Below are 18,954 nucleotides of genomic sequence, written 5' to 3'. Positions count from 1 at the left end.
GTGTCTCCATCCTACCGAGACACAAGATGGCGGCCGCTGCGGACTGTTTCGAATGTTTACAGACACCCGAGAACCAATCAGCTTGCCGTGTGCAAGTCGCGTGGCGCGCCCGGAGCGCTGCCCGGTACACGTACCGGGGCGCGCCTCTAGATATATACATTTTTTTTAACCTAAATTTCTCAAAATCCTCAGGAGCACATATCTTGAGACATCGCAAAGGCACATCGGGCTACCAGTCCCTACAATTTTGCCAAGTTTGGAGAAAATCCATTCAGCCGTTCGAGCTAAAAGTGCGACAGACCGCCCTATGGAAATTAACATGGGGAAAACACGTTTTGGGACCCCCTTTTATCTCGGCCCCTGCTTGACGAATGCCCCCCAAACTTTCAGGGAAGGAGCGGAGCGCCGCGAGGCAAAGTTGCTGGCAGATTCCTCAACCGGCGCCAAAGTTATTCCAAATAGAATGTTGCGATTTCCCTATGGAAATCGATCCTAACTATAACTACCTACTGGCGACCGCCAGTAGGTAATATATATATATATATATATGTATGTATGTATGTATGTATGTATGTATGTATTACCTACTGGCGGTCGCCAGTAGGTATATATAGTTAGGATTTTTTCTCTATGGGATTTTTGAAAATTCTATGTCTAATAACTTTGGCGTTTGAGGACGGAATTGGCTGAAATTTTCAGGAAAATGGCACATTTTGTTTCTGAGCAGCCCCTGAAAATTTGGGGGGGGTTCGTCAAGGGGGGGCCGAGAAAAAAGGGGGGTCCCAAAACGTGTTTTTAACATTGAGTTTTCCATAGGGCGGTTGGCCTCACTTTTAGCCCGAACGGCTGAATGGATTTGCACGAAACTTGGCAAAATTGTAGGGACTGGTAGCCCGATGTGCCTTTTGTAGGTCTCAATATATGTGCTTCAGTGGATTTTGAGAAATTAACGTTCAAAAAAAGATATATATCTGTAACAGCGGACCGGGCAGCGCTCCGGTTCGCGGACTTTACGCGGTACGGAGCTTTGTGAAGCGAAGCTGATTGGTTCTCCGGCGTCTGTAAACATTCCAAACAGTCCGTAGCGGCCGCCATCTTGTCTCTCGGTAGGATCGAGAGACAAGCGGAGGCCAAACCGAAGGGGCAAATGACCATAAGGGGGCATAGTAGATCCTCCCTGACCCTCTAGGTTTGATGTGGAGGTTTTAAAAGGGCCCCGCGGGGCAAAAAAAATAAAATAATAATAATGGAACGGCTGAATGGATTTGCACGAAATTGGCAAAATTGTAGGAACTGGTAGCCCGATGTGCCTTTGCTAGGTCTCAATATATGTGCTCCAGTGGATTTTGAGAAATTAATGTTCAAAAAAAGATATATATCTGTAACAGCGCTCCGCTTCGCGTACTTTTCGCGTTACGGAGCTTTGCGAAGCTGATTGGTTCTTCGGCGTCTGTAAACATTCCAAACAGTCCGTAGCGGCCGCCATCTTGTCTCTCGGTAGGATCGAGAGACAAGAGGAGGCCAAAGCGAAGGGGCAAATGACCATAAGGGGGCATAGTAGATCCTCCCTGACCCCCTAGGTTTGATGTGGAGGCTTTAAAAGGGTCTCGCAGGGCAAAAAAAAAAATATATCGTTTTTTTAGTTTTTTTGCGTGGAGTGCGCCTGGTTCGCGAACCGGGAAGCGTTCTGGGGAGCGTACTTTCTTGAAAATTAGTGAAAAAAGTTAGAGTAAAATAATAATTGTGAGTGATCAGATGTAGGGTAGCTCTGAGAAGAGCTTTTGGGTTTATGGTACATTTAGGTACTTATAAGTAGGTACCAATGCACAGTCTTAAATTCAGAGTGAAAATTCTGTTGCCCTCATCTGAGAAGTGAACTCCATCTCCTCTGTAGATATCTTGCATGTAGTAACGCAAGTTATTGTTGTACAGGGAGCCCATTCCATGGTCTCTCATGTAAGCTGAAACAGTTTGTTTACATGCTTCCTCGATTTCTCAATTTGTGGACAAAATTGGTTCGACCACCTCCATTTTTGTCTTTGGCCTATATTTGAATATACCAAGGCAGTCTGAGGAAAAAGTGCCATCAATTGCTCAAAGGTGTCCTTTAAAAGCATTTCCAGACCTACCCCAGTCAAAGTGCCCAAATCATTACCTCCACAGTGCACAATTAACAGGTCAGGTTTTGGCAAATGCATAAAGGTTTTCACCAATGGTATCAATTGGTGACATTTTAATCCTCTGTGGCCAAACCACTTAATTTCCACATCTTGTAAATTGAGGTTAGGTAAATTCCTGTTTTCAGCGTACCTCTGAGCCCAATAGATGTAACTATGTCCAACAATCCAGACAGAAAACATGGCGAGAGAAGGTTCTCCTGCAGTCAGATGAAGTGTGGCAATGAAATGGCAGTTGAAAAAATGAGAGTGTAAAATGAAAAAAACTGAGGAGTTTCTGTGTTAATGAAGCAGTAAGAGTGATTGGTGGATTTTGATTGCTGAAAACAGAAAGTTAGGGTGCATGGATGAGTTCGTTGAAAGATGTATTTTGAGTGGCGAAGAAAAAATCATTAAATGAAAGATTGCACTGGATATGCAGGTGCACTGAGAGTTCAGAGTTCAATTGCAACATTGTTGTGTGAACTTGGAAACACCAGAGGTCTTGCAAGAGGTGGTTGCTATGCAGAAAAAGCAGAGAGGGGGCAGAGGGGGGAAGGGTTTTGATTTGAAAAAAAGTGAGGGAAGAGTTTTGATTGGGTGACATGAGAGATATGTGTGAAGAATTACAGCATTTCTGTGCTTTTGATAGCTGCAGACTCTGGAGTGCATACCTTTTGCTCTGCTGAAGACAAATTGGTGTGTTTCTGAGACTGTTTTGAAACTCAAAGTATTTGCTAAGGTGAGAAAAGATTTCTTTAATTTAGATAGAAAATAGTGTGCTTTAAGGAGAAAATTATGAAGAAAGTTGTGTTTTTCAAATGTTGGTTTGTCTCAAGTGTTTTACAAATAGATTTTGTTTCTTTGAGAAATTGTAATTGGAGAAAATGTGAAGTATTAGTACTGACAGGGTTTTTATGTGCATAGGAGCTGTGGAGTGTTTTCAAATTATGACTTGTAAATCGTTTTTGAGGAAAAGCAATGGTTTTAATATTGATGACAAGGACATAATGGTGTCTGCTTCTTTATAAGGTAATTGAGAGTCTCTGATGTTATTTTTCCCATTTCAATGTAAGAAGTTTGTCTGTGGAGCAAATTGCTTGTAAATATGCTCCCACCTGTGCATGGCAAATTTAGATTTTGAATGTTTGCGTTACATAGGCATGTTAAAGGTGACTGAAACATGCTGCAAAGGCAATCAAAAAACGCTTTTATGTGTCTTAAGGACATTTTAAGTCATTTTAAGTCATTTCCCCATGTGCAGTGTTTTCAAATTATGAGTTGAAAATCGTTTTTGAGGTAAAGGAATGTTTTCAAAATTTATGTGCGCCATATGCCCCCAAATTTCTTTTTCAGGGGTGCAGCAGGGTGTTCTTGAGACACCCCTGCACCCTCGGAAAAATTCGTAATTTGCGATGAGGTAATTGCTAATCGCAAATTGCACCTTCATTCCTATGGGCCTCCTGCTGCATGGAAATGAATGGGTAATTTGTAATTAGCAAATAGCTCATCGCAAACTAGGAATGGTAAAGAATCGCTATTTATTCCTTAAAGTTCGCTATTTAGGAAATGCAAAAAACTTTGATGATACATATGGCGGTTCATCTCTAACAAGATAAGAAGCATAGGGATAGATTTATGATGACTGGCGCACCCGGGATGTGTTAGTCATTCTGTGCCGCTGTTCCGCCACCTATTGTGTGCTGCATTTACAATGCGGCGCATCATGGGGCAAAAACAGCACAGATGCGTGACGTATCTGTGCCGTAAAGGTGGCGCATTGCTGGAGTTGTATCGCAAGTGTGATGAAGCTCCAGCAAGGCTCAGGGGTGCCCCTGTCGCAGGGTTTCTGTTCTCACACAGAACTGTGGACAGAGGATTGGAACCTCGGCGAATTAGGGTGTCCCAAAACTCACCTTAGTAATCAAAAACCCCTTAGCAAGCTAGGTACAGTGTCACATTGGATATAACAAACTCTCAATGTTTAGACAATCCAGAATATGAACTTATAGTACCTCAGGATACGTGGAACTCATGAACACTCGGTCGTTATATATTTCTTGGAAACCAGAACATGGAGTTAAGAAGAACACATGTGTATTTGAAATGTTTATTTACTAATGCCGTCTTCTCAGGCGTAGTATCTTAGATAATACAAGTACACATATTATCAGTAGCAAAATTACCAGCATAGTTACTAGTACATAAAAAGCGAATGGTGACAGTATGTTAACATGCTGTAAATGAATAAGAGTTAGCAACACTTATAAGCAGCCGCGGGCCGTGGAGGGAGTTACGGTGGGGCAGGGAGGTGGGGAGGGGGAGGGGCAGGGTGGAGAGGGCTCCACCCTGCCCCTCCCCCTCCCCGCCTCCCTGCCCCACCGTAACTCGCTCCATGGCCCGCGGCTGCTTATATCTCACCCTCCCTAATACACATATTATATTATTTGCTAAGAAGGTCTCTTTGTGTTGGTTTAGGGCGTGCCCATACTTTAGTGTCTTAGATTTGAAGGAATCACATCAGCATACACCAGCTCTCTCTTCATGTGAACCGCATCAAGTGTTGTGTATGTGTGTTCGGCAAAGCAATATAAAACCCGCCTCATGCCCAGAATTGGCAGAAGCTGCACTTATGTTATGAGTATGAAGTCGTGGAGATCAGACCTCATAACAATTCTGTATCGTGTTGTTCTTGAAACTTCAGCACTCGCTGTACAGATATAGTTTAACAAGTAAAGCAGATAGTAGAGCAATAACATATTATTCTCATGTAAATCACGATGAACTATTAGGTTGAAAGCTAAAGCAACAACTAAGTGTCGTGTGCAGAAGTTGCAAAAAAGGAAAAATGGCGTTTAAACCGGTAATGAGCCCATGCTAACTTAACACGGTGTAAAGATATCCAGGATCTAGATGACACCTCCCCATGATCCGGAAACGAACTGAATAAGATAATAGAAGTGCCATCTCATGAGAGCAGATTGCAACTTTATATGTGGACGGTCCGCAAGGTAAAACATTAAAAACTAGGAAAATTTAATGCTAAAGAAAAATAAAACAGCCAACTACTTTATCGAGGCTTAAGCCAATAGGCAAGCTAAATAATAAAAACTTGACAAATAAGTCAATGAATTGTCAATGAAATGCTAGTACTCAGCATATCAAACATGAAAAAGGTCTATGACATAACTGTGTATGCAAAATAAGCTGCAACAGCCTCTAATAGGAAGTCACCGTCTTCATCCGAAAAGAGTTCAGCCATCCAATTTAAAAGCGGAAAAGAACATACGTGCTCTCCCAGCACCGGATCCTCTATCACCATCAGAGGACAGCTCAGTGGGTTTTCAAGAAAGCTCTGTTCCAAGAAAGACTGTGTTGCCGCCAGTAAATTCCAGGGACCAATTAGTCCATGCATCAATGCCACAGCCATAATCCTTTCGCCAGGACAAACCAACTCGTGAGTAATGATAGGACTCATCAGCTGATTAAAGTCGACGTCAGGAGAAACCGGTCCGCAGAGACACAAATCAATGGCCCAATCGAAATCACAGGTCAGGCAGTGAAATACAGGCTGGACACAGGTGAAGTAGGAGAATCGAAAAGATAATCCATATGCCGTGCTTAATATCGCCAACGGCATTGTGCCATAATATTCAAGCATGCGATTGCGGAACAGCGTCAGCAGCTGCAGGGCGGGAGCTTGCACAGGAGGGACATCCATATTTAAAAATGTAAAAAAGCACAAGAGCGTCCGCTGGTAATGCAAGTAAAAATGGGAATCCACCAAGCACAGTGGAAAAAATAGAATGAAAGAAAGCAGGGATGACTCCAAAGATTTTCTCAAATGAAGTCACGAGACCACTGGTAACAACTTTAAAAAAGTGCGCCAGGCCCTTTGTGGAGGACGCGTTAAAGATAGTCCGAACCATGTCGCTGAAATGCAAAGGCGAATCAGTATTTAAAAGGGTCTGCACCTCTGTACGGGTGTTCGCTATGTGAAGCACGAAAGTTTCACGGGCCGAACTCAAGGCCACCTCTCTCTGAGACAAAAGAGCTCTTATTCTTGTCATGCCGTTGAAATCTGCTCCCAAGGTTGGTATTTATGGCCAGATTGAAAACTCCCTATGTTCATGTGTGGGAGGAAATAGAACATTTCTGCAGCAAAACACCCGTTCACTTACTGTTACGATAAAAGGAATACTTTTAATTAACCCAGAACAATCTTCATTATTGAGCATCAAATAACTACCATTTTCCAACAACTTGAACGTGGGGATGATAGCAGGAACTGGCGTGCCTTGCAACACGCAAGCCATATTTGGTCGGTGTTTGTTGCATGAACCGTGTAACTGTATGTGCCTACACATTAGTGAATGATCTGGCATCTTAGTGCATTCCTCTCCATTCAGATAAACTTCTTGATCATCTTTGAAAATCTGTATGTGTATGGAAGCGACCAGACCTCATGAAGAAAACCACTACCTAAAGGTTCATAACGACCTATTGGTATATATTTCATACAATTTGAAAACTTATATAAAGCAAAAGACAGCGTTATTAAACCGTGGATAAGGCACGTTGCCAAAGCAGCCAACCTTTTGGATTTATACTGGAAATGTTAAAGGAAGAATTACGGAGTAGGGCCTGTAAATCTTTAATGGACAACCGAGTAAATTTACTCCAACCATCATATTCCTCTAACTCCGGGATAGTAGGGGTGTTTAATTTTTTAGAAGTAGCCAATCCAAAGCATTTGGTCTGGGAAATTGTTTCATTCACAAACAACATATGATTTGGGATGAGACATGCACGGTGCAAAGCCTCAGTGCCTTGTACCTGCCAGGTTCGTGAACCCCAAACTGATGTAGATCCTGGATATCTTTACACTGTGTTAAGTTAGCATGGGCTCATTACTGGTTTAAACGCCATTTTTCCTTTTTTGCAACTTCTGCACACGACACTTAGTTGTTGCTTTAGCTTTCAGCCTACCTGCGTCAAGATCTATGCCTGCTTCAAGCAGGCGCAGGGTTTTGATGCAGCTTTGTCCTATCTGATTGTAAATGCGGCACACCGTGGGTGGCAGAGCAGCGATGCACGCTAACTGGTGCATCCCTGGGGATGTGCTAGTTAATATAAATCTGCCCCTTTACATGTAATTATGTGCAGGGGTCACAGAGTCGGTGAGGTTTATCCAAGGTTAGGAAGAGATGAGTCCTGTTCAGTGAAAAATTGGAGATAGGCTTCACCTCCTCTCAGCATCGTTGGACATGGTTAAATAATAGCTGCAAAATGTTACTCTTGTTAAACAATTTTACTATTATAATCTCTGAGATTTGTCTCTTACTCTGCAACATCTCATTGTTGTTATCTTTCTTTAAAGATAAAGACAACATCAACATGAGCGACAATCAGCAATCAGTTGATTTCGACCTCATCATTGAACTCGTAATTGAAACATCAGTGGATGTTGATCCCTTGGATGATTTCAATCCTGAGGATGAAGAAGAACGTGATGAGGATGCAGATTTGTCAGAATTGTATGACATAGGATGGGAAGCTGACGTGCTTGAGCCTATGGAACTATAAACATTTATTTTATAAATTTATAATAAATAAAAAGTAAATATTTAAACCGTTTAATTTAAAAATAAAGACACCTTCAAAAACAGGTTATGTGTAGTGTCTTCAATAAAATATTAAAATATGGTCATAAAATTAGATCAGATTCATATATAAAACAGCACAGGTAAAATGAATATAAATTCCATTTCTTTTCTGCTATTTCTGTATTCTAAATTTGCCATGTACAAAAAAATGTTCTATGTAAAAATGTTAAGTAATGTGTTAAGTTTTTGATGACTGTTATTAATTTACTGTTGGGTAATAGTGGTTAATAACATTTTTTATTATATTTTACCACAGATTCAACTGCAGATTATTTCAAGATTTTAGGATGCCAAGCAAAGAAAGAGTGAGAAAGGCTGCAAAACGTCAAAGACAGCAGGTGAATGAAAAAAAGCAGCAGTCCTCTAACAAAAAGATTTGTCAAGTCACCAAGAAAGCACCGGGTAAGAGTACAAAAACATTCATAAGAAATATCTGTAGTAAAAAAAATATTACTACAGAAAATGTTTCAGTCCAGAAAAGGAGAAGCAATTCAAACGGTAAGGAAAGGCCAATGAAAAATGTTACTGCTAGAGTAAGAGATAACTCTATGCATGAAAGTAGAAGGAAACAACAGTTTAGGGACATTCGTAAACGAATGTTCCGCAACAGGATAATTGGCAATTTGTTAAAAAATATTAAGAAAGGTCAACAGAAAGTGGTTTTTTATAAGAGAAAAAAAATAGTTGAGAAAGTTATTGATCAGGCATTTGAAATTAAACGTAAGTTATTTATTTTGACAATCAATAGAATTAGGAAGCTAAACAAGGAAATTTATGATTTCAAAAGAAATAGTAGATGGAAGAGAATAGTTAATCGTAGTAATTTTTGTGAAGTTTTTTCTGGAGAATGGATGCATAGTTCAAGCTCTGAGGCATTTTTTAATGAGGAGAGTTATTTCCAGGATAATGATTTGGTGCATGCAGTTGACACCAGTGGTCGAGCTTATGAAGTGAAAGATGGTTGTCCAGTTGAAAAAGAAAAACTTGTGACAACAGAGATAGAAGAGGTGTTAGGTAATGAGGTTTTAGGGAGCCGTCCTAAGGGTCCTGTGTACACCTGGAAGTGTAGTAGTATTTGCAGTGTACGACAGGATTCCATCAATTTGCTTTGTGATTTTATACGGTCATTTAATAAGAAAAGTTTGAAGCAGAAAATGAAGTTGTTGCAAGAATTAGATCCTTGCAGAGTGAGAGAAGTGATAGGTTTGCATGGTCATTCACTGGCTTGTCTTTCCAGGAGAGTATGCCAGAGTGTTTTTCATCATTTCAGGATGCTAGCAGTGCATCATAATAAAGTGAGGAAATTAGTTAGAATGTTGTATTATGCTAAGAGTCCAGCAATTATGCTTAAACAATTATGCGCTGTTCTTTTGCATGGTTCTGAAATAGATGTGAAGAATATATGTGAAGAAATTGAGTTTTGTTACTTTGGAAGTAAAGAGGAGAATGTTGAAATTGACCAAGAAGAAGAGAGTAATGTGGAAGATAGTGTCCAGGTTTCCAGTACAGATAATTTCCAGAGGGAAATTGCGACGTTTGAGGTGAAATCAAGTGAGAGGCCAAATTTCACTTGTGTGTGTTGTCGACGCACTTATTATAAGAATCAGACTAAGTTAGTGGATTTATATGGAAAAAGTGAAAGGGAAAATAATAGTGAATGGAAGGATTTTACAACATACTTGATGGTAGAAAATTGTTTTGATTTGGGATTGAATCAACGTGTGTGTACTTATTGTTGTAACAAATTAAATCAAAACCAGATGCCTGCTAGAGCAGTTCATAATAATCTGGAATTGGTTGAGATTCCTTCTGAATTGAAGGATTTAAATACTTATGAATCTATTTTGATTCAAAGTATCCATCCCTTTCAGGCTATTGTAAGAATGGAGCCAAAGACAGGGAAATTGCCTCCATCAGATTTACAGAGAGGATTAAAGGGAAGAGTTGTTTATTTGCCTCTAGATTTGAAGAAAAACATTAACACAATTGGAGTAGAAAAAGTGGAAGAGGAACCTCTTGTTATCTTAGTTAATGGGGTTCCGACAAAGAATAAGAAAATATGGCAAGATTTAGTAGATGTTAGGAAAGTCAAAAGGGCAACATTGTATTTGAAAAAATATAATAAATACTATAAAAATGTATATGTTGCAGAAGAGGAAGTAAGTGAGGAAGAGGATAGCGATTTGTGTGCTGGTCAAATTGAGAAAGTAGAACCCTGTACTAGTGAAGAAATATATGAACATTATAGTGTTCATCCTTTGCATTCCAAGGAAGTCATGGGGAATGCTATTGAGTTGTTTCAAATGAAACAAGCGAAAGGGAGTCCCATTAGTGTTTGGGAGGAAAGTTTGGAAGCTCGGTGTTTCCCACAGCTTTTTCCAACAGGTCAGGGAGGAAGATATGATGAGCGACCTCATCAAATTCCTGCTTCTGAATACCGGACTTTGCGATTGTATGCAGGAGATCCTAGGTTTCGACAATGCATTCCTTATTTGTTTCATCTCCTGTTTGAAAGCGATCTGTCTGGACTGTCATATGCAGTGAACCACATCTTGAAAAGTGGTATACACATGCAAAACATCTCGGCAAGTGACTTTATGGATAAAGTCAATGTCCAAGACAGTATTTTGGATTCTCACCTGATTAATCTCATGGCGTGTCAGCGTGGTACTAATGAGTACTGGTACCGTCGTCATGGTGATTTAAAATGTATGCTGAGGAACTTAGGAACTCCCACATGGTTCCTCACTTTGAGCTGTGCTGAGTATGGCTGGGAAGACTTACTTGAATTTCTACGAGAGGCAAATGCTAACGTAGAAAACATCGAATTCAAGACACCCGGAGAACTGTGCTCTTTGGATCCATTCAATGTATGTAGGTACTTCAATCATAGATTTGAAGGTATGATGTCTTTCATCATGAATAAGAAGAATCCACCTCTTGGAGAGGTGTTGGATTTCTTCTGGAGGAAGGAGTACCAAGCAAGAAGTGCTCCTCATATACATATGTTGCTGTGGATCAAGGATGCACCTAAATTTGGAACGGATGCAGAAGACTCAGTGATGAGTTTCATAGAACAGTATTCTACGTGTGCTGTTCCAAACGCAAAGGAGAAAAAAAGCCTAAGAGAAAAAGTTCTACGTTTCCAAAGCCATCGATGTGGAAAGTACTGTCGTCATAAATTCCGGAACAAAGACAAGTTCTACACCAAATGTCGTTTCGGCTTTCCACGACCGGTGATTTCTAAAGGAAGAGTGAACAGTTTGATGTCTTCGCTGCGACATAATGTGATGAAGAAATCACCTAAAAACACATACAATTTGAAGAGGAACGAAGAGTCTAAGTACATCAACGACTACAACCCGGTGATTTTGTCCATGTGGAATGCTAACATGGACATACAGTTTGTGGCTGATAACTGTATGGCTGTGGCTCGGTATGTGACATCTTACATCACCAAAAAAGAGAAGACAGAATTGAAGGATATGTGGGAGGACATTTCCCATGAAAAGAGCCTCAGCAAGAAGTTGTACAGTTTCAGTCTGAAGATGTTGTCGCATCGAGAAATTGGAGCTTACGAATGTTCTGACCGGTTGTCTTCAGCAAGTCTCTATGCCAAGTCCAGGAGTATCGTTGGGGCGAGTGTTGGTCTTGCTGCAACGCGTAATCGAGTTCTCAAACCTGTGCGGGAAATTGAGTATTTGGCGGAAAAGGAGCCAAACAGTACCGACATTTTGAAGAGCAACGTGTTGGATACATATTATCCAAATCGAAGCAGTCACCTCGAGAATGTTTGTCTGTATGAGGTTCTGCAAAATTACATATTCAAGAGGAACATCAAAGAAGATACTGAGAAAGGAGTGTATTCTGTAATAGGAAGTGAGGGATGTCTGGTCAAGCAAAGAAAATGCCACTTGATAAACCATCGAAAATTGAGTGGCGAATCTCCTGAAAAAAAGGAGTTTTTCTATTTAGCACTTTTGCAACTTTTTAAGCCTTGGCGTGCAGAAGAGGAACTGCTTGGAGATTTCCTTTGTTACGAAGACTCATTCAATGCTGCCAAGGAGACCATAGAATGTCCTGCTTTTCCCAAATATGTAGAAATGTTGAATGTGGAAATTGAGCAGGAAGCAACGATTGCAGCCGAGATTGCCAGAGACAGTTCTCAGGACAGTCAGAGTTCTGCTTCATTGAGTCAGGATCCACTAGGAGGACCTCTTATCGAAAATGAAGCTGCCACTGCTATGAATGAAGTGGAAAGAGCCATGGCACATGCTCAGGAGGATGCGGTTAACTTAGAAGAGTTGGAAAGACAACTCAACGTTGAGCAGAGGAAAATATATGACGAACTTACCATGCAAATTGATCATGGATTAAGTCATGACAAGAAAGAGTGCTCATGTACGTCGTTGAAGCCTGTCCGACTGTACGTGAGTGGAGAAGCGGGAACTGGAAAAAGTTTCCTTATTAAAGCAATTTAATGTTATTTGCAGGAAAGGACAGAGTCATCGCTGTCTTGTGTTGTCACCGCTCCAACTGGACTGGCAGCACATAACATTAAAGGGATTACTTTACATCGTTTACTGATGCTGCCAGTGGAGCATGACAACAAATTAGAATATCACAAGCTATCTGGAGATGCTTGTTTTGAAGTTTCAAGAGTCTTGAGGAAAATGAAACTTCTTATCATTGACGAAGTAAGCATGGTTTCCAATGTCATGCTTGCCTTTGTGCATTTGAGAATGCAAGAAGTTCTCAAAACAGAGTATGATGTGTTATTTGGTGGCAAACACATCATTGTTTTCGGAGATCTTCTGCAGCTGACACCAGTGAAAGGGCAACCTGTGTTCAAAATGCTCACGCATGAAGATACCAGGAAGTGCTTAGGGAGCATTGGCAACGTCAATATATGGTTAAACTTCAATTATGCTGAACTGCATGAAAATATGCGTCAGGCAAAGGATGAAGTTTACAAGACTATTCTACAAGATGTTAGAATTGGAAAAGTGACCGAGCATGGGAAAGAAGCTTTACATGCACGATTACTGACAAATTTATATCCAGACGAAGATGTTGTGCCTGAGAATATTTTTCAGAAAATTACTGAGAAAAAATCTGGAATATGTTTGATGCCAACTCTTGCAGAATGTGCCAAATTCAACAACAAAATGTTGCATTTAGAAAAGCAAGAGATTGTGAAACTGGAAGCTATTGACAGAGTAGAGCAAATGGGATCAACAATTATTTTGTCTGAGAATCTGAAAACAAAATTGGATTCATTAGAGAAGAGTATATCTAAAACTGCGGGTTTTGAAAAGACTCTGAATGTGTGCTTGAACTGCCGTATAATTTTAAGAAGGAATTTACATGTTGAAAGAGGTCTGGTAAATGGATCAATGGGTAATGTTGTTGATTTTGTGAAATACAGAAATAGAGATGGAATTGAATTTTTAAAAATTAAATTTGATGGCATTGAGGAAGTACAGCTAATTGGTTGTTGTTCTGCTAGATTTTTGCTTGTAAAAGACTTATATGTTCGTCGTAAGCAGTTTCCTGTTTGCTTGGCATATGCGGTGACAATCCATAAATCGCAAGGTTTAAGTGTAGACTGTGCATTGGTGAATATTGGCAGTTCTATGTTCAAGGAGGGTATGGCATATGTGGCATTGTCACGAGATAGAACTTTATCGGGATTGTACTTGATTGAGTGTGATGTCACAAACATTTGTGCGGATCTAGATTGTGTTAAGGAATACAATAAGAAGAGAGTATGCGCCACATTTGCCTCAGTATCCTTTGTTTGAGAAACGTGTGGTAGGCCGGAAACGAAGAAATGTGACCAATACTGGGGAGGTTGTAGCAAAAAGACGAAAAGTCGATGAACCTGAAATTATAAGCAGAAACAAAAAGGATTCTGTTGAAGATGTTGTTGGTTTTCAATTTGAAAACAGTTCTGGTGTCAACTGCTATGCTAATGTAGTGGTTAATGTTTTGTTTTCTCTAGAAAATGTAAAAGAAGAGATTGTGGTAAATTCTGATCAAAGATTTTGCAGTTTGTTAAATTCTGTGTTAGAGAAATGTAGCACTGATAGAAGAAACATAGAAAGTGTGTCTGAAATTCGAAATCTGTTAGACAGATGTTCAGGCCAAACACAATTCTCTCAAAATAGTCAGCAAGATTGTCAGGAGTTTTTAATGTATATGCTTGATGTATTGCATGATGAAGGTGTAGATGTAGATCACCTGTTTGGGCTTTCTTATCAATGGCAGCATGACTGCGAGAACTGTAGGGTATCAAGTACTACTAGTGTAGACTCAGAAAGATTTATATATTTAACTTTGCCAGACAGTAAATCAGTCTCTTTTAATAAGCTAGTAAAAGCAGCTGATCACAACATGGAGTGTAGCCAATGTAAATCTGAAATGATGTCCACATTATTTATACGAACATATGGCCAGTATGTCATTTTAATGTTCCAACGATGTAGGCCTGATGGAACAAAATTGACAACTTTAATTAAAAATTTTGTGGCTTCACAGTTGTCAATATCAGGAAGGACTTTTGTAACTGTAGCAATTATATATCATGATGGTCTTTCAATAACATCAGGACATTATACAGCTTATTTAAAGTGTAGAAATGGCTGGTCATTCTGCAATGATTCTGTTTTAATTTTCAAAAAAAAATTGCCGTATGACCTTAAAAACTCTTACCTGGTGTTTTTAAAACCAACATTTTAGGGAAAGAATCTCGGGATGTGCTCTGAGGAATTTCAAGAAGTTCTAATGGCTCCTACACGATTTGGCCTTGAGGATAAGTGTAGTACAGAGACATAACTTCTTACCATAACACTGGACGTCATGGAGAAATACGTGCACTTTGAATGAGTTCAGAAAAACTGTTTCTTTTTATAAGCTAATTGAAGCAGCCAATCAAAACATGGAGTAGAGGGAATGTAAGTCTGCAATGCTGTCTACTGTTTTACATTGCTTTGTGATTAAAAGTGATGTAGAGAATTAAATAATTGTACTAGTCATAAAGGTAGTGTAAGTCTGCTTCATAGTAAGCAGTATCAGTGTGATAGGAAATGTAGAACATGATTGAGCAAGAAGGGGAAGATATTAGTAGTCCAGGATTGTGAAAATGATCTTCAACATTTTAATTGTGAAAGTTGCGGAAATACAACATGACGGGATTGGCTTAAAAGAATTCTAAGAGTTATAAATGGCTCAGACACGATTTGGCCTTGTGGAAACGTGTGGTAGAGAGCGAGAAGTCATTTATTGTATGTAACATGTTTTTGAAAACGATGGAGGTTTTCTTTCAGAAAGTGGCGGGTTGAAAGTAATAACAGCACAACAGAGTGTAAGCTGTTCATAGGACATCCTTGGCCGTCATGGAAAGTAAGTTAACTTTAAGGAGTTCTGAATTCTGATTTGTTATGTTGTATGGGTTTTTTAAACACAATCATTTTGATTGTGTTTTTTTTTTCCCCGCTGTTATATGATGAATACCTTCAAGTCACTGTTTTAGTGAAATTTGATACATTCTGAGAACAGCAAAAATAAACCATTTAACATGTATAATTAATTCTGTTTTGTTTGCATTTATGATGTACATGTAGAACTGTGTAGGAGGCATGGAGAAGGTGAGGCTTCTGTAAGTGTCAAAGTTGTTGCATACAGTGCTCATATTCTACGTAGTCTTTTATATTTCATTACTTTCACTGTTTCTGACTGATCTAAAAATTTTTTTTTAAAAAGAACAGTAAGTATAAGGGAAGGAAACAGACAGTTATGTTAAAAGAAAGACAGCTATAGGGAATAAACTAGGGATACTGTTACCCGCAATCCTCTGCTGATGATGTCACTGAGCATGTCATGAATGATGTAATATGTGACATCATCAGCAGTGGATTACGGGTAATAGTATCTCTAGTTTACTCCCCTATAGCTGTCTTTCTTTTAACATAACTGTCTGTTTCCTTCCCTTATACTTACTGTTCTTTTTAAAAAAAAAATGTTTTGGGTTCGCTTCCGGTTCGCGTACCGGCGAGCGAACTGGGAAGCGAACTAAGAGAAATAGAGGTTGGCACAGTTCCAAATATTGTACCAATTTTTTAATAACGGGGAGGTAGTTCTGAAAAGAACTTTTCTTTTATTGTTTTTGTTGTTTTATATTTTTTTTATTATTTTTCTGAACATTTTTTTACTTTTTTTGAATTTTTCTGAACAGTTTTATATTTTTTTTGTTTTTTTTCGGAGGGGGCAACGAAAACGATTCATTGTAAAGGGCTCAACAGGAGCAACAAAAAAAAAAAAGAATTTATTATTTGGGGCGTTTCGTACAAACTTGCATATGATAGTCAATAGCTCTGTTGATCAGAGTGATGCTACTTTCTCCGTAGCAAATGAATCCACTGCAATGTACCCAGACTTGTTTTACTTCACGAAATCTCGTTTGTATATTTGGCACCATCTCCCTGCCCTCTGGTCCCGTTACTTCCGGTACAACAGATCTTCTGGCCATAATAGGGAGATTATCTAGGTCGTTACGAAACTGTGCAGCACTGTAGTTGTTAGGATGCCACCTAGTCATATGGCGATGTATTGTGTAGTTTCCGAAACTGTATTTTTTGTCGGTCCCTCTGGACAGTCTATCTTGACATATAAGGCAAGTTACGTATCTTGCATTTACTTTTTTCTGACCTTTGGGAATTTTAAAAAATTGCCAAATGAAGTTTTCTTTCCGGTGAGACGTCCTGGGCTCCTCAGGCAAAAAGTGCCTCTCTTCGTGCTCTTCCTCCTGTTCCTCTTCTTCCTCTTCTTGCTGAATTATAACTTCAGCAGGTGGTCCACTCTTCCTTGGATGTGGTGGAGGTGGTGGGGAAGCACCAGCTGAAGCTACTAAAGAAGCCATTGCTCACTGGTAACAAAGGGTCTTTCTCTCACAATGATGAAAGTCAGAGTGAGGAAAGAAGGAGGGATTTTCATCATTTGGGAAAAACAATAGTTCTCAACCAATGAAAAGTGTTCATTTTAGATTATATGACCTAGTCTTACATCATTAGGAAACCAAAAGTGAAATGAACCAATGAAAAGTGTTATTACCAAGTCACATGACCTGCTGTGTTTACGTTACGCGCTTTGCAGGGCCTCCCGGTTTGCTTCCAGAAACCTGCGCTTTGCGCCTCGGTAAGCGTACCAGTTCGCTAACGTAGCACGTCATATGACGTATCACGCGACAACGCGAAACGTCATGCGGACGGGAGGCGTCACGATGTTGTTTTCTAACGCGGCAGTTGCGGTAAAGGAACGTTTACCGGCTCGCGGTCTATTTCGCGGCATCAAGGTCAGCTAACGGGAAGCTTCCCGATTCGCGAAGCGGGAACGAAGAAAAAAAAATATTTAAAAAAAATGTTATTAATAAACATATAAAATATATTTTTGGATTTAAAGAAGAATACATTTTACAGCTACAGATATTAGCTGTTAAAAAACCAATGAAATTCACTGAAAAAACCATAGGTTATAGACCATATATAGTTAGGAATTAGCATTTACAAAACCTTGAAAATTCACTGAAAAAACCATAGGTTATAGACCATATATAGTTAGGAATTAGCATTTAAAAAACCTTATTTTACTCACACAAAACCATTGAAATTCCATATATAGTTAGTTGCACTAACTATATATCGCGCACCCGCAATCCACTGCTGATGATGTCACATATTACATCATTCATGACATGGTCAGTGACATCACTGATGACATCACTGATGACATCTCAAATGACATCACTGATGACATCACTGATGACATCTCAAATGACATCACTGATGACGTCACTGATGACATCATCCAGTGACTGTGTGTTTCTGTAAAGTTTAAATATGTTTGATTTATTGAAGAATGAGTGGATGTATAAGTGTCTGGATGAAGGATTTAGTAGGTGCGTGACTGACTGTATGAGTGAGTGAATAAATGTGTCGTACTAAATGCATGGGTTAGTGACTAAACTGTCTGAATATGTGCATCAGTATGTCTGTTGTGATGTAAACTGCTGCATGTGTTGATCATTAGCTATACGAGAGGTTATATGTGTTATTGATTGGTTGCCCAAGTATTTGTATGGGAGATTGAGTTTGTGTGGGGGTGGCTGGGAGGTGTGTGACTCTGTGCAAAGATGTGTGAGCAGTTGATTCACTAGGTGTATGAGTTCAAGAGTGCATGTGGAAACAGCTACTTGGGCGGTTGACTGTGTGCATGAGTGTATTGATGAGTGAATGGATATCTCAATGCTACATGTCATAGTAAGTACATATGTAAAACACAGTACATGTGAGAGTTGGCATATATAAATAACTGTGCATGAGAGCCACTGAATGTGAGTGGCTGTATGGATCATTGTGAACTTGTATCAGGGATTGTATAAGAGAGTAAATATGTGTTAGTATATGTTTGAATAAGTAATGTGTATATCTGTATAGTTGAGGGAATGGAGGTGAGATTGTTTCTTTGCATGACTGACTAGGTGTGTGAGTAACTCCATGGATGAGTGACAGTGTGTGAGTGTCTGTATACACTGAGTGTATCTAAGGTTATATTAGAGTCTGAAGAGGTTTATCGTATTAGCACAAGAATGATGTCATTTGAGATGTCATCAGTGATGTCATCAGTGATGTCATTTGAGATGTCATCAGTGATGTCATCAGTGATGTCACTGACCATGTCATGAATGATGTAATATGTGACATCATCAGCAGTGGATTGCGGGTGCGCGATATATAGTTAGTGCAACTAACTATATATGGAATTTCAATGGTTTTGTGTGAGTAAAATAAGGTTTTTTAAATGCTAATTCCTAACTATATATGGTCTATAACCTATGGTTTTTTCAGTGAATATATATATATATACTTATATATATATATATATATATATATATATATATATATATATATATATATATATATAAAACATATTTAAACTTTACAGAAACAGTCACTGGATGATGTCATTAGTGATGTCATTTGAAATGTCATGAGTGATGTCAATGACCATGTCATGAGTGATGTATTATGTGACATCATCAGTAGTGCATTGTGGGTGTGCGAGTTATAGTTAGC

This window comes from Lissotriton helveticus, chromosome 3_1 (assembly GCF_964261635.1).
Source record: "Lissotriton helveticus chromosome 3_1, aLisHel1.1, whole genome shotgun sequence".
NCBI classification, from domain to species: domain Eukaryota; kingdom Metazoa; phylum Chordata; class Amphibia; order Caudata; family Salamandridae; genus Lissotriton; species Lissotriton helveticus.
This window is presented reverse-complemented; position numbering follows the sequence as displayed.